Source organism: Pelobates fuscus, chromosome 2 (assembly GCF_036172605.1).
Source record: "Pelobates fuscus isolate aPelFus1 chromosome 2, aPelFus1.pri, whole genome shotgun sequence".
Lineage (NCBI taxonomy): Eukaryota > Metazoa > Chordata > Amphibia > Anura > Pelobatidae > Pelobates > Pelobates fuscus.
The window spans coordinates 449497252-449514216 of record NC_086318.1 but is presented as its reverse complement, the minus strand read 5'-3'; the positions used below and the strand labels follow the sequence as shown (position 1 = coordinate 449514216).

The 16965-nt window shown below is 46.6% G+C and overlaps 1 protein-coding gene across 1 annotated transcript in view; it reads left to right on the top strand.

Annotated features, from left to right (window-relative positions):
* PTK7 (protein tyrosine kinase 7 (inactive)) overlaps positions 1–16965 on the top strand; it is a 436928-nt gene that overhangs the window by 301945 nt on the left and 118018 nt on the right. The gene's annotated exons all lie outside the window — the stretch shown is intronic.

Genomic DNA, 16965 nt, shown 5'->3' with positions numbered 1-16965 from the left:
TAATGCCCCACCTCTCTATACAACGGCCCAACACTCTATATAGTGCCCAACCTCTCTATACAATGGCCCAAAACTCTATATAGTGCCCAACCTCTCTATACAATGGCCCAACTCTCTATATAGTGTCCAACCTCTATATACAATGGCCCAACACTCTATATAGTTCCCAACCTCTCTATACAATGGCCCAACACTCTATATAGTGCCTAACCTCTATACAACGGCCCAACTTTCTAAATAGTGCCCAACCTCTCTATACAATGGCCCAACCTCTCTATATAGTTCCCAACCTCTCTATACAATGGCCCAACACTCTATATAGTTCCCAACCTCTCTATACAATGGCCCAACACTCTATATAGTGCCCAACCTCTCTATACAATGGCCCAAAACTCTATATAGTGCCCAACCTCTCTATACAATGGCCCAACTCTCTATATAATGCCCCACCTCTCTATACAATGGCCCAACACTCTATATAGTGCCCAACCTCTCTATACAACGGCCCAAAACTCTATATAGTGCCCAACCTCTCTATACAATGGCCCAACTCTCTATATAGTGTCCAACCTCTCTATACAACGGCCCAACACTCTATATAGTGCCCAACCTCTCTATACAATGGCCCAACACTCTATATAATGCCCAACCTCTCTATACAACGGCCCACCACTCTATATAGTGCCCAACCTCTCTATACAATGGCCCAACACTCTATATAGTGCCCAACCTCTCTATACAACGGCCCAAAACTCTATATAGTGCCCAACCTCTCTATACAATGGCCCAACACTCTATATAGTGCCCAACCTCTCTATACAATGGCCCAACCTCTCTATACAATGGCCCAACACTCTATATAATGCCCAGCCTCCTTATACAACGGCCCAACTCTCTAGATAGTGCCCAACCTCTCTATACAACGGCCCAACTCTCTAGATAGTGCCCAACCTCTCTATACAACGGCCCAAAACTCTATATAGTGCCCAACCTCTCAATACAATGGCCCAACTCTCTATATAGTGTCCAACCTCTCTATACAATGGCCCAACACTCTATATAGTGCCTAACCTCTATACAACGTCCCAACTTTATATATAGTGCCCAACCTCTCTATACAATGGCCCAACACTCTATATAGTGCCCAACCTCTCTATACAACGACCCAACTCTCTATATAAGGCCCCACCACTCTATACAATGGCCCAAAACTCTATATAGTGCCCAGCCTCTCTATACAATGGCCCAACACTCTATATAATGCCCCACCTCTCTATACAATGGCCCAACACTCTATATAGTGCCTAACCTCTATACAATGGCCCAACACTCTATATAGTGCCCAACCTCTCTATACAATGGCCCAACACTCTATATAGTGCCCAACCTCTCTATACAACAGCCCAACTCTCTATTTAGTGCCCAACCTCTCTATACAATGGTCCAACACTCTATATAATGCCCCACCTCTCTATAAAATGGCACAACACTCTATATAATGCCCCACCTCTTTATACAATGGCCCAACACTCTATATAGTGCCCAACCTCTATACAACGGCTCAACTTTCTGTATAGTGCCCAACCTCTCTATACAATGGCCCAACACTCTATATAATGGCCAAACACTCTATATAGTGCCCAACCTCTCTATACAACGGCCCAACTCTCTATATAATGCCCCAGCTCTCTATACAATGGCCCAACACTCTATATAGTGCCCAGCCTCTCTATACAATGGCCCAACACTCTATATAATGCCCCACCTCTCTATACAACGGCCCAACACTCTCTATACAATGGCCCAACACTCTCTTTACAATGGCCCAACACTCTATATAGTGCCCAAGCTCTCTATACAATGGCCCAACACTCTATATAATGCCCCACCTCTCTATACAATGGCCCAACACTCTATATAATGCCCCACCTCTACACAATGGCCCAACACTCTATATAGTGCCCAACCTCTCTATACAACGGCCCAACTCTCTATATAGTGCCCAACCTCTCTATACAATGGCCCAACACTCTATATAGTGCCCAACGTCTCTATACAATGGCCCAACACTCTATATAATGCCCAACCTCTCTATACAATGGCCCAACACTCTATATAGTGCCCAGCCTCTCTATATACCATCCCAACACTCTATATAGTGCCCCACCTCTCTATACAATGGCCTAACACTTTATATAATGCCCAACCTCTCTATACAACGGCCCAACACTCTATATAATGCCCCACCTCTCTATACAATGGCCCAACACTCTATATAGTGCCTAACCTCTATACAACGGCCCAACTTTCTAAATAGTGCCCAACCTCTCTATACAATGGCCCAACACTCTATATAGTGCCCAACCTCTCTATACAACGGCCCAACTCTCTATATAGTGCCCAACCTCTCTATACAACGGCCCAACACTCTATATAGTGCCCAACCTCTCTATACAATGGCCCAACACTCTATATAGTGCCCAACCTCTCTATACAATGGCCCAACACTCTATATCATGCCCCACCTCTCTAAACAATGGCCCAACACTCTATATAGTGCCCAACCTCCCTATACAACGGCCCAACTCTCTAGATAGTGCCCAACCTCTCTATACAACGGCCCAACTCTCTAGATAGTGCCCAACCTCTCTATACAATGGCCCAACACTCTATATAATGCCCCACCTCTCTATACAATGGCCCAACACTCTATATAGTGCCCAACCTCTCTATACAACTGCCCAACTCTCTAGATAGTGCCCAACCTCTCTATACAACGGCCCGACACTCTATATAGTGCCCAACCTCTCTATACAATGGCCCAACACTCGATATAAAGCCCCACCTCTCTATACAATGGCCCAACACTCTATATCATGCCCCACCTCTCTATACAATGGCCCAACACTCTATATAGTGCCCAACCTCCCTATACAACGGCCCAACTCTCTAGATAGTGCCCAACCTCTCTATACAACGGCCCAACTCTCTAGATAGTGCCCAACCTCTCTATACAATGGCCCAACACTCTATATAATGCCCCACCTCTCTATACAATGGCCCAACACTCTATATAGTGCCCAACCTCTCTATACAACGGCCCAACTCTCTAGATAGTGCCCAACCTCTCTATACAACGGCCCGACACTCTATATAGTGCCCAACCTCTCTATACAATGGCCCAACACTCGATATAAAGCCCCACCTCTCTATACAATGGCCCAACACTCTATATAATGCCCCACCTCTCTATACAATGGCCCAACACTCTATATAGTGCCCAGCCTCTCTATACAATGGCCCAACACTCTATATAGTGACCAACCTCTCTATACAACGGCCCAACACTCTATATAGTGCCCAACCTCTCTATACAATGGCCCAACACTCTATATAATGCCCCTCCTCTCTATACAACGGCCCAACACTCTATATAGTGCCCAACATCTCTATACAATGGCCCAACACTCTATATAATGCCCAACCTCTCTATACAACGGCCCAACACTCTATATAATGCCCAACCTCTCTATACAACGGCCCAACACTCTATATAGTGCCCAACCTCTCTATACAATGGCCCAACACTCAATATAATACCACACCTCTCTATACAATGGCCCAACACTCTATATAGTGCCCAACCTCTCTATGCAACGGCCCAACACTCTTTATAGTGCCCAATCTCTCTCTACAATGGCCCAACACTCTATATAGTGCCCAACCTCTCTATACACGATCCCAACACTCTATATAGTGCCCCACCTCTCTACACAATGGCCCAACACTCTATATAATGCCCAACCTCTCTATACAATGGCCCAACACTCTATATAATGCCCAACCTCTCTATACAATGGCCCAACACTTTATATAATGCCCAATCTCTCTCTACAATGGCCCAACACTCTATATAGTGCCCAACCTCTCTATACACGATCCCAACACTCTATATAGTGCCCCACCTCTCTACACAATGGCCCAACACTTTATATTATGTCCAACCTCTCTATACAATGGCCCAACACTCTATATAATGCCCCACCTCTCTATACAATGGCCCAACACGCTATATAGTGCCCCACCTCTCTATACAATGGCCCAACACTCTATATAATGCCCCACCTCTCAATACAATGGCCCAACACTCTATATAGTGCCCAACCTCTCTATACATTGGCCCAACACTCTATATAATACCACACCTCTCTATACAATGGCCCAACACTCTATATAGTGCCCAACCTCTCTATACAATGGCCCAACACTCTATATAATGCCCAACCTCTCTATACAACGGCCCAACGCTCTATATAATGCCCCACCTCTCTATACAACGGCCCAACACTCTATATAGTGCCCCACCTCTCTATATCCAATGGCCCAACAATCTATATAGTGCCCAACCTCTCTATACAATGGCCCAACAATCTATATAGTGCCCAACCTCTCTATACAACGGCCCAACACTCTATATAGTGCCCCATCTCTCTATATCCAATGGCTCAACAATCTATACAGTGCCCAACCTCTCTATACAACGGCCCAACACTCTATATAATGCTCTCTATACCTCTCTATACAATGGCCCAACACTCTATATAATGCCCAACCTCTCTATACAATGGCCCAACGCTCTATATAATGCCCCATACAACGGCTCTATACAACGGCCCAACAGTCTATATAGTGCCCAACCTCTCTATACAACGGCCCAACACTCTATATAGTGCCCCACCTCTCTATACAACGGCCCAACACTCTTTATAGTGCCCAACGTCTCTCTACAATGGCCCAACACTCTATATAGTGCCCAGCCTCTCTATACACCATCCCAACACTCTATATAGTGCCCCACCTCTCTATACAATGGCCCAACGCTCTATATAATGCCCCACCTCTCTATACAATGGCCCAACACTCGATAGAAAGCCCCACCTCTCTATACAATGGCCCAACACTCTATATAATACCACACCTCTCTATACAATGGCCCAACACTCTATATAATGCCCCACCTCTCTATATCCAATGGCCCAACAATCTATATAGTGCCCAACCTCTCTATACAATGGCCCAACACTCTATATAGTGCCCCACCTCTCTATATCCAATGGCTCAACAATCTATACAGTGCCCAACCTCTCTATACAACGGCCCAACACTCTATATAATGCCCAGCCTCTCTATACAATGGCCCAACACTTTATATAATGCCCAACCTCTCTATACAACGGCCCAACGCTCTATATAATCCACCACCTCTCTATACAACGGCCCAACAGTCTATATAGTGCCCCACCTCTCTATACAAGGGCCCAACACTCTGTATAGTGCCCCACCTCTCTATACACCGTCCCAACATTCTATACAATGTCCCAACGATCTATACATCACCCACCTCTCTATACAAAGTTCCCACACTCTATATAGTGCCCCACCTTTCTATACACCGCCCCATATACTGTTCCGCATCTCTATACACCGCCCCATATACTGTTCCGCATCTCTGTACACCGCCCCATATACTGTTCCGCATCTCTATACACCGCCCCATATACTGTTCCACCTTTCTATATACCGCCCCATATACTGTTCCGCATCTCTATACACCGCCCCATATACTGTTCCGCATCTTTATACACCACCCCATATACTGTTCCGCATCTTTATACACCACCCCATATACTGTTCCACCTTACTATACACCGCCCCATATACTGATCCACCTTACTATACACCGCCCCATATACTGATCCACCTTTCTATATACCGCCCCATATACTGTTCCGCGTCTTTATACACCGCTCCAACACTCTTTAAATAACGCCGCCACTCTATACACAGCCCCATCTACGACCTGCCACACACAGAACATTACAGGCAGGGGGGAATGAGACACTGAGAGATATGTTTAATAATTCAAAATGAATAAAGTGCACAGAGTATATGGAATATCAATGATCATTTACTGAGCCGCGGAGATTGTGTTCAGGGCTTGCCTGTTTCAGAACGCGGGGTAATGGAGACCAGTAGTAATATTGTATAATAGCTTGTCATTTTAGTCCAGATTTCTCAGATAACACTTAGTGAGATTGAGATTTCCAATACCTTGTTTGTGTTTCTGGCACATGGTTAATTAGCTAATTATTTACACAAAGTGATTCAATTGGGGGAAAGGAGCAAAATAAGGAGTGTTCCAAACATTAAAATATCTGATTTCAAAATGAACAATTCAAAATCATATGACTCTATTAATTGCTTCTAAAATAAAAACAATCAAAACTTGCACAAATGCATTGCATTTAATGTGAAAACACAATGTGTTCAGAAAGGAATAGAAAGCGGTTTTTACAGACAACTCCAGGGAATAGTGAGCAGGCTTTAACAAGCAGGTTTTAAAAGACGGGGAATAGGGAGCGGGTTTTAAAAGACCGGCACGGGGAATAGCGAACAGGTTTTAAAAGACCGGTACGGGGAATAGCGAGCAGGTTTTAAAAGACCGGCACGGGGAATAGCAAGCAGGTTTTAAAAGACCGGCACGGGGAATAGCAAGCAGGTTTTAAAAGACGGGGAATAGGGAGCGGGTTTTAAAAGACCGGCACGGGGAATAGCGAACAGGTTTTAAAAGACCGGTACGGGGAATAGCGAACAGGTTTTAAAAGACCGGTACGGGGAATAGCAAGCAGGTTTTAAAAGACCGGCACGGGGAATAGCAAGCAGGTTTTAAAAGACTGGTACGGGAAATAGTGAGCAGGTTTTAAAAGACTGGTACGGGGAATAGCAAGCAGGTTTTAAAAGACTGGTACGGGGAATAGCGAACAGGTTTTAAAAGACTGGTACGGGAAATAGCAAGCAGGTTTTAAAAGACTGGTACGGGAAATAGTGAGCAGGTTTTAAAAGACTGGTACGGGAAATAGCAAGCAGGTTTTAAAAGACTGGTACGGGGAATAGTGAGCAGGTTTTAAAAGACCGGTACGGGGAATAGCAAGCAGGTTTTAAAAGACTGGTACGGGGAATAGTGAGCAGGTTTTAAAAGACCGGTATGGGGAATAGCAAGCAGGTTTTAAAAGACTGGTACGGGAAATAGCAAGCAGGTTTTAAAAGACCGGTACGGGGGAATAGTGAGCAGGTTTTAAAAGACCGGTACGGGGAATAGCGAGCAGGTTTTAAAAGACTGGTACGGGGAATAGCAAGCAGGTTTTAAAAGACCGGTACGGGGGAATAGTGAGCAGGTTTTAGAAGACCGGTACGGGGAATAGCGAGCAGGTTTTAAAAGACTGGTACGGGGAATAGCAAGCAGGTTTTAAAAGACCGGTACGGGGAATAGTGAGCAGGTTTTAAAAGACCGGTACGGGGGAATAGCGAGCAGGTTTTAAAAGACCGGTATGGGGAATAGCGAGCAGGTTTTAAAAGACCGGTACGGGGAATAGCGAGCAGGTTTTAAAAGACCGGTACGGGGAATAGCGAGCAGGTTTTAAAAGACCGGTACGGGGAATAGCGAGCAGGTTTTAAAAGACCGGTATGGGGAATAGCGAGCAGGTTTTAAAAGACCGGTACGGGAAATAGCAAGCAGGTTTTAAAAGACCGGTATGGGGAATAGCAAGCAGGTTTTAAAAGACCGGTACGGGGAATAGCAAGCAGGTTTTAAAAGACCGGTACGGGGAATAGCGAGCAGGTTTTAAAAGACCGGTATGGGGAATAGCAAGCAGGTTTTAAAAGACCGGTACGGGAAATAGCAAGCAGGTTTTAAAAGACCGGTACGGGGAATAGCGAGCAGGTTTTAAAAGACTGGTACGGGGAATAGCGAGCAGGTTTTAAAAGACTGGTACGGGGAATAGCTAACAGGTTTTAAAAGACCGGTATGGGGAATAGCGAGCAGGTTTTAAAAGACTGGTACGGGGAATAGCAAGCAGGTTTTAAAAGACCGGTACGGGGAATAGCGAGCAGGTTTTAAAAGACTGGTACGGGGAATAGCGAGCAGGTTTTAAAAGACCGGTACGGGGGAATAGTGAGCAGGTTTTAAAAGACCGGTACGGGGAATAGCGAGCAGGTTTTAAAAGACTGGTACGGGGAATAGCAAGCAGGTTTTAAAAGACCGGTACGGGGAATAGCGAGCAGGTTTTAAAAGACTGGTACGGGGAATAGCGAGCAGGTTTTAAAAGACCGGTACGGGGGAATAGTGAGCAGGTTTTAAAAGACCGGTACGGGGAATAGCGAGCAGGTTTTAAAAGACTGGTACGGGGAATAGCAAGCAGGTTTTAAAAGACCGGTACGGGGAATAGTGAGCAGGTTTTAAAAGACCGGTACGGGGGAATAGTGAGCAGGTTTTAAAAGACTGGTACAGGGAATAGCAAGCAGGGTTTAAAAGACTGGTACGGGGAATAGCAAGCAGGTTTTAAAAGACCGGTATGGGGAATAGCAAGCAGGTTTTAAAAGACTGGTACGGGGAATAGCAAGCAGGTTTTAAAAGACTGGTACGGGAAATAGTGAGCAGGTTTTAAAAGACTGGTACGGGGAATAGCGAGCAGGTTTTAAAAGACCGGTACGGGGAATAGCGAGCAGGTTTCTAAAAGACCGGTACGGGGAATAGCGAGCAGGTTTTAAAAGACTGGTACGGGGAATAGCAAGCAGGTTTTAAAAGACTGGTACGGGGAATAGAGAGCAGGTTTTAAAAGACTGGTACGGGAAATAGTGAGCAGGTTTTAAAAGACTGGTACGGGGAATAGCGAGCAGGTTTTAAAAGACCGGTACGGGGAATAGTGAGCAGGTTTTAAAAGACCGGTACGGGGGAATAGCGAGCATGTTTTAAAAGACCGGTATGGGGAATAGCGAGCAGGTTTTAAAAGACCGGTATGGGGAATAGCGAGCAGGTTTCTAAAAGACCGGTACGGGGAATAGCGAGCAGGTTTTAAAAGACTGGTACGGGGAATAGTGAGCAGGTTTTAAAAGACCGGTATGGGGAATAGCGAGCAGGTTTTAAAAGACCGGTATGGGGAATAGCGAGCAGGTTTTAAAAGACCGGTACGGGGAATAGCGAGCAGGTTTTAAAAGACTGGTACGGGGAATAGCGAGCAGGTTTTAAAAGACTGGTACGGGGAATAGCAAGCAGGGTTTAAAAGACCGGTACGGGGAATAGCGAGCAGGTTTTAAAAGACTGGTACGGGGAATAGCGAGCAGGTTTTAAAAGAGTAGAGTGGCTTTTAAGAGACATGTCCAGTGGTGAATCCAATTATCTGATTTCATTTTATTCCAGCTCCTTTTTCCAGTTAAAGGCAATTATCTGGGATGTAATTATGGAGGAAACATTGGTCTTTTTTAGTATAAAACTCTATATATTGGCTCAACTGGCTCAAACACACAGGAATGTTTAACACACAAGGGAGTCATGTTAACGCCAAGTTCAGTCCACCAAGCCTTTATTGACCCATTGCCTGTAATCCATGCCCAAAAGCATAACCAGGAAATACTAGACACGGACTCCATGACTTGCTGCTCAAGGCCCAGAAAGATTAACTTACTTTATACCTGCACCGGGGCGGATATACCATTAGCTTGTTTTGTGACGTTTAAGTTTAATGTCTTTCTGTATCTATATGAATATAAATGTACATAGCGTGATCACAATGTTGCCTTTTTTGTTGCAATATTGAAGATTGTACAATCTGTGTACGAATAAATTCACAGACAGATCACAGACACTTTCATACTAAGTATGAGGTTTTGGTCAGGAAGATGTGGGTGGGCCTTCGGCAAGATCATTTACAGAGATTTTTGGAGGGTAATTATAATAATTATAATAAAGCCGTTTGTGACGGTAGTCACCATCACTCGGGATGGAAGACAGACACTATGGGTGGGCTACAAATACAAAAAGAGAAGTCCTGCGCTTAAGCAGCAAGGACTACAACACACATCAGCCCCAATATATAGTAAAAACCAAAGAAAAGAAAAACGTTACCTGCGCTTTCTCCTTAATCCCTATGTATATTTAGACAAATGGAGGTGCTTAAGCGCAGGACTTCTCTTTTTGTATTTGTATTTACTTTGTATCCAGGCCCGGACTGGCCATCGGGCACACCGGGCAAATGCCCGGTGGGCCGCGGTGACCAGGGGCCGAGGCCGGCAGGGAGGCCACAGGATCTCCCCTGCCGGTCTTTGCAGGGCCGGCACTATCCTATCGCCGGCCCCGCTGTATTCCATGGAGGGCCGGTGGGGAGATCAAGGATCTCCCTCACCGGCCCACCTGCAGTCCAACGCGGCCGCCGGCTGGGGAGGGAGGGAAGGAGCCATCCTACCAGCAGAGGAACCCGGCGGAGCTCTATCTTGCAGCTCCGCCGGGTTCCTCTCGCGAGATCCGGAGCGTTGCCATGGCAACGACCGGATCTCGCGAGAGTGAACTCTAGCCCGCAGGCTAGAGTTCACTCACCACTGGACCACCAGGGATGAAAGAGTTGCCGGTCCCCCCCTCCCAGATACCACAATGCCGGTCCCCCCTTCCCAGGCTAAAAGGTAAGAAGGGAGGGGGGGACATAATGCCTTTTATTTTATTTGTTTATTTGTACCCCCCACACACACACACAATCCATTCTAACATTGATACACAGCAGCATTCTTACACCCATCACACTCAGCACTCTCACACACATCACACTCACACACATCACACACAGCACTCTCACACCCATCACACTCAGCACTGTCACACACAGCACACGCAGCACTCTCACACCCATCACACACAGCACTCTCACACACCGCACTGTCACATACAGCACTCTCACACCCATCACACACAGCACTCTCACACCCATCACACTCAGCACTGTCACACACAGCACACGCAGCACTCTCACACCCATCACACACAGCACTCTCACACACATCACACACAGCACTCTCACACACATCACACACAGCACTCTCACAAACATCACACTCAGCACTCTCACACACATCACTCTCACACACATCACACACAGCGCTCTCACAAACATCACACACAGCACTCTCACAAACATCACACACAGCACTCTCACATACATCACACACAGCACTCTCACATACATCACACACAGCACTCTCACACCCATCACACTCAGCACTGTCACACCCATCACACTCAGCACTGTCACACACAGCACACACAGCACTCTCACACCCATCACACACAGCACTCTCACACACAGCACACGCAGCACTCTCACACCCATCACACACAGCACTCTCACACACCGCACTGTCACACACAGCACTCGCACACACATCACACACAGCACTCTCACATACATCACACACAGCACTCTCACACCCATCACACTCAGCACTGTCACACCCATCACACTCAGCACTGTCACACACAGCACACACAGCACTCTCACACCCATCACACTCAGCACTGTCACACACAGCACTCACACCCATCACACTCAGCACTCTCACACCCATCACACTCAGCACTCTCACACACATCACACACAGCACCCCTCACACACAGCATCCATCACACACACACTCTCACACCCATCACACACACACTCTCACACCCATCACACACAGCACTCTCACAACCATCACACTCAGCACTGTCACACACATCACACACAGCACTCTCACACACATCATACACAGCACTCCCACACTCAGCACTGTCACACACATCATACACTGTACTCACACACAGCACTGTCACACACATCATACACAGCACTGTCACACACATCATACACAGCACTGTCACACACATCACACACAGCACTGTCACACACATCATACACAGCACTCCCACACTCAGCACTGTCACACACATCATACACAGTACTCACACACAGCACTGTCACACACATCATGCACAGCACTGTCACACACATCATACACAGCACTGTCACACACATCATACACAGCATCCATCACACACATCACACACCGCACCCTCACACACAGCACTCTCACACACATCCCACACCGCACCCTCACACACCACACACATCCCACACAGCACCCCTCTCACACCCATCACACTCAGCACTGTCACACACATCACACACAGCACTCACACACATCAAACACGGCACTCTCACACACATCATACACAGCACTCTCACACACAGAACTCTCACACACATCACACACAGAACTCTCACACACATCACACACAGAACTCTCACACACATCACACACAGAACTCTCACACACATCACACACAGCACTCTCACACACACCGCACCGTCACACACCGCACACACAGCACCCCTCACACACACATACTGCACCCCTTAGATACACACTACTTCCAAATATATATATATCTATATCTACATATATATATATATATATATCTATATATATATACATACATACATACATACATACATACGCACACAGCACCCCTCACACACATACTGCACCCCAAACACATTACATTCCAGACACACACTAGATCCCAACTCTGGATCATATACACACACTAGATCCCTATATACACTCTGAATCCGTTATAAATACACACTCACTAGATCTCCTATACACATTCTGGGTCCTTCAAACACACACTAGACTATATATATATATATATATATATATATATATATATATATATATATACACACACACACACACACACACACACACTAGATTCCTTGTAAGCAAACACATACTTTCTACAAACACTACATCACCTATACACACACACACACACACTATAGCCTGTATGCACACACTTGCTATATCCCTATACACACACATTCTCTACAGCCCCTAGCCACATATGCATCACATTACACCACAAACACAACATGACTAAAACCAACCTTATTACACAATACCACACCACAATCGGCTCACTCTACACACACACAATACCACAAGCAGGCTCCAAACACATGCACAGTACTCTTTAATGGCATTTTTGTCTCCTGGTATCCATTTATAGAGACGCCAGAGACAAATTGCAAGGAGAAACAGTGCAAGCATGTTATTAAATTTGCTTGCGCTGTGCAGAACAAATACAGGGCTTTTTTCTCATGCTAGAGCTCTTCAGCAGAGCTCTGTGCATGGTCTGCCCTGGAAGAGCATTGAACCAACATGCTCACTTTGAGAGGGGGCGTGTTTGTCATTGGTGATGACAAAACACACCTCCTCTGCCCCGCCCCCTTCTTAGTGGGCCGCTGTGATAAAAAATGCCCGGGCCGAATTTTTCTCCCAGTCCGGCCCTGGACGGAGGTTTCAGCGAATGCATGCCGCCTCCTTTTTCATCGCTAGTTTAAAGGTCTGGCCTTTGGTGTAGAGCTTTGTCCAGAGACTTGCGCCAAGCCGGTCAAAGAAGTCCAGAGTATGCTTGGGTGGTTTGACGTGGGTTCTCTCAGTCGTGGGCCACGTCTGTGCCGCCATCTTGGTTGGGCCCTGGCAATTTTGTTTGACTGCAGGCTTTGTCACTTGTTCGGAGGTATTCATCCCCAGCGAAGACCGGGAAATCCCCCGCCAGGTCCAAAGGGGGGGGTAGCATGGCAGTGTTTGATTCTCGCTTGCGAGCGGGTCCCGTGCTGGGTGCTCGGCCGCGTCCCCCAGTCTTCAGGCTCCGCTCCAGTTTAGGCCGTATGGCTGGTTCAGGCTCTCGCGTTGCGTTTTGGCACAGAACAGGTATCATTCTGTTCCCTGTGTGGTTCTGAGTCATTTTTCGGGCATGTTGTGCTGTTGGCATCGTTTGTTTGGCCAGGATTTGTGTTTTGCGCCTGCTGATGCTGGAGCTTTCAGAGAGCACAGCCGACCATTTTGGCTGTCAGGCCCCGCCCCCCTCTTTTCAGTCTTTTATCCTTCACTTTCTACCCCTTCCTTTCATTCTTTTATCCCTCACTTTTTACCCCTTCCTTTCATTATTGGGTTGATTGTGTGTGGGTGTGGATGACAGTGTGTGTGTGGGGGGGGGCTGACAGTGTGTGTAAGGGGGTCTGACAGTGTGTGGGTGAGGTGTGTGAAGAGAAGTGACAGTATGTGTGTATGAGAGTGACTGTGTGTGGTGGGGGTGACAGTGGTATTTGACTTTGGCTTTGTTTTGACTTCCCTGAATTCTGGTATCCTTCACTTTTGGCTTTCCCTCATCGTTGTGTCTGATTCTGTGTTCCTGACCTTGGCAAGTATTTTGACTATTCTTGGATATGTTAAGGCATGACTTGTCAAACAAAAGTAAGGTACATAACACATTGCACATCAGTTCTAACATAAGTAATGATAAGCCATTCGCAATGTCCCCTCATTCAGTCTGTGTACGTTGGCAGTGGGAATTTGAGCTAAATCTGAACTAAGGTTTATGCACTGTTGCCTGCGCTGTGTCAGGCTAGTCTAAGGCAAATAACCTTTTAGATCAATCATTCAAAGTATTACTAAGCAATGTGCGTCAACCTAAGAGCACGTCTGTGTATTTTGACAGTGAAAGGTTAAACTTTGGCTTAACAGGAGGGTATATGGTAGTGCCGCATGCGATAGCAGGGCCTTACTAAATGAGCGGAAATCCGCTCATTAACCTTTAATAATTGCTATCAATGGAGCAGAATCATAACACTATAACGTGGTTGCCTACGGAGAGGCGGAAAATTTTGAACGAAGGCAAGGCAGAGAATTTTTCAGTCTGCGTAAGTTGCAGTAGAAGTGCGAGCTAAATCTTAACTGAAGTATATGCACTGTTGCCTATGCGAATGTAAAACATAGCAAACAGAGTAAGGCAAATAATATTGTAAATCAATTCTTATCGAAGTATTACTGAGCTATGCGCTTCAACTTAATAGCATGTCCACGTATGTTGGCAGCGAGAGGTTGAACTATGGCTTAACAAGAGGACATATCATAGTGCAGTATATGATGACAAAGTCTAACTAAATGAACGACGCGCAGCTTATTAAAGCTCCTATTAAATGTATGGTCCAGCTTCAAGGTATTTTAGCCCCTAAGAATTGCTGACAATAAAGCAAAATTATAACTATGTAATGTTATGTTACGCACACATGGCAGATATGATATATTGGTCAAGCAGTGTGAGGCAGCGATAGGTTGTAGCTATTTGCATTATAGCAGCGTCTAGTAAATTATAAAATAGGTATGCAAGAAAGATGAATACATAAAAAATGAAAGATAAAAACAATAACAATAAGGGTGCAATGTTGGTCTTAATAGCAGTCCGATGAGGGCCTCCCATGGCACAGCTGCAGTACATCTCTTGGGTCGCCGAGTCTCCCTCTGTCTTCCCCAGACCGACCCCAGCCCACCGTCTGGGCTCTGTGGGCACTCAGGAGCAGGCCCATGGGCCGCGATGGCCGAGGGGACGAGGCCGGCAGGGGAGATCACAGGATCTCCCCTGCCAGCCCCTGCAGGGCCAGCGCTACCCGAGCACCGGCCCTGCATAGTGCCTCCATGGGGGGCCGGTGGGGAGATCAAAGATCTCCCTCACCGGCCCAGAGGCAGTTACAGGCAGCTGCCGGCAGGAGAGGGTGTGAGGGAGGGAGGCAGGAGAGAGGACCGGCGGAGCTCTAGCCAGCAGCTCCGCCGGGTCCTCTTGCAAGGTCTGAGCGTTGCCGCGGTTACCGCGGCAACGCTCAGATCTCGTGAGAGGGAACTCTAGCCTACAGGCCAAAGTTCACTCTCACCACTGGACCACCAGGGAAGGAAGCATGGCAGCACGGCACCTCCCCATGGCAGCACGGCACCTCCCTTTCCCCCACCCCTCCCAGGCTAAAGGTAAGAAGGGAGGAGGGTGGGGGATATAACTTTTTTGTTTTTTAGTAATAAAAAAATATATTTAAATTTAAATAAAATATACATTCACACTCACACACAGCACCCAGACACACATCACCCCCAAACACACAGCACCCGCAAACACACACAGCACCCAGACACACACAGCACCCCCAAACAAACAGCACCCCCAAACAAACAGCACCCCCAAACACACACAGCACCCCCAAACACACACAGCAACCAAACACACACAGCACCCAGACACACACAGCAACCAAACACACACAGCACCCTCAGACACACACAGCACCCTCAGACACACACAGCACCCAGACACACACAGCACCCCCTCAGACACACACAGCACCCTCAGACACACACAGCACCCAAACACACACAGCACCCAAACACACACAGCACCCAGACACACACAGCATCCAGACACACAAAGCACCCTCAGACACACAAAGTACCCTCAGACACACACAGCACCCAAACACACACAGCACCCTCAGACACACACACAGCACCCTCAGACACACACATATAATATATAAAAAAAAACCTCAGTGAGTTAACAGACAAAGAAAATTAGAAACCTAGAATGTGACAGCACATAAAAATACCCTCACACACAGCACCCCTCTTACATACACACACACTGCGCCCCTCACACATATAATACGTCCAAATATATATATATATATATACACACACACACACACACACACACTACAGCACCCCTCACACTGCACCACTACACACATTACGCTCCAGATACACGCTAGATCCCTTACCCTATATGAACTCTTAATCCTCTACACACACACACACACACACACACACACACACACACACACACACACAATCTCCTATACACACTCTGGGTCCTTTACACAGTAGATCTCCTACACACACACACTGCACCACCTACACACACACTACATTCGTTGTCAGCAAACACATACAACATTCTCTAAACACACCCTCTCTACAACCCCTACACACACTACGTCACCTATACACAAACACTACAGCCCGTATGCACACACTCACTACATCCCCTATAACACTATGCCCCCTATACACACACTCTCTACAGCCCCTAGCCACATATTACACCACAAACACAAATGAAATTGACCACACTCTACACACACGCAATCCCACAAGCAGGCTCCAAACATATGCACCATGCACTTTCCTGGCCCTTTTGTCCTCTGGTATCCCACTTGT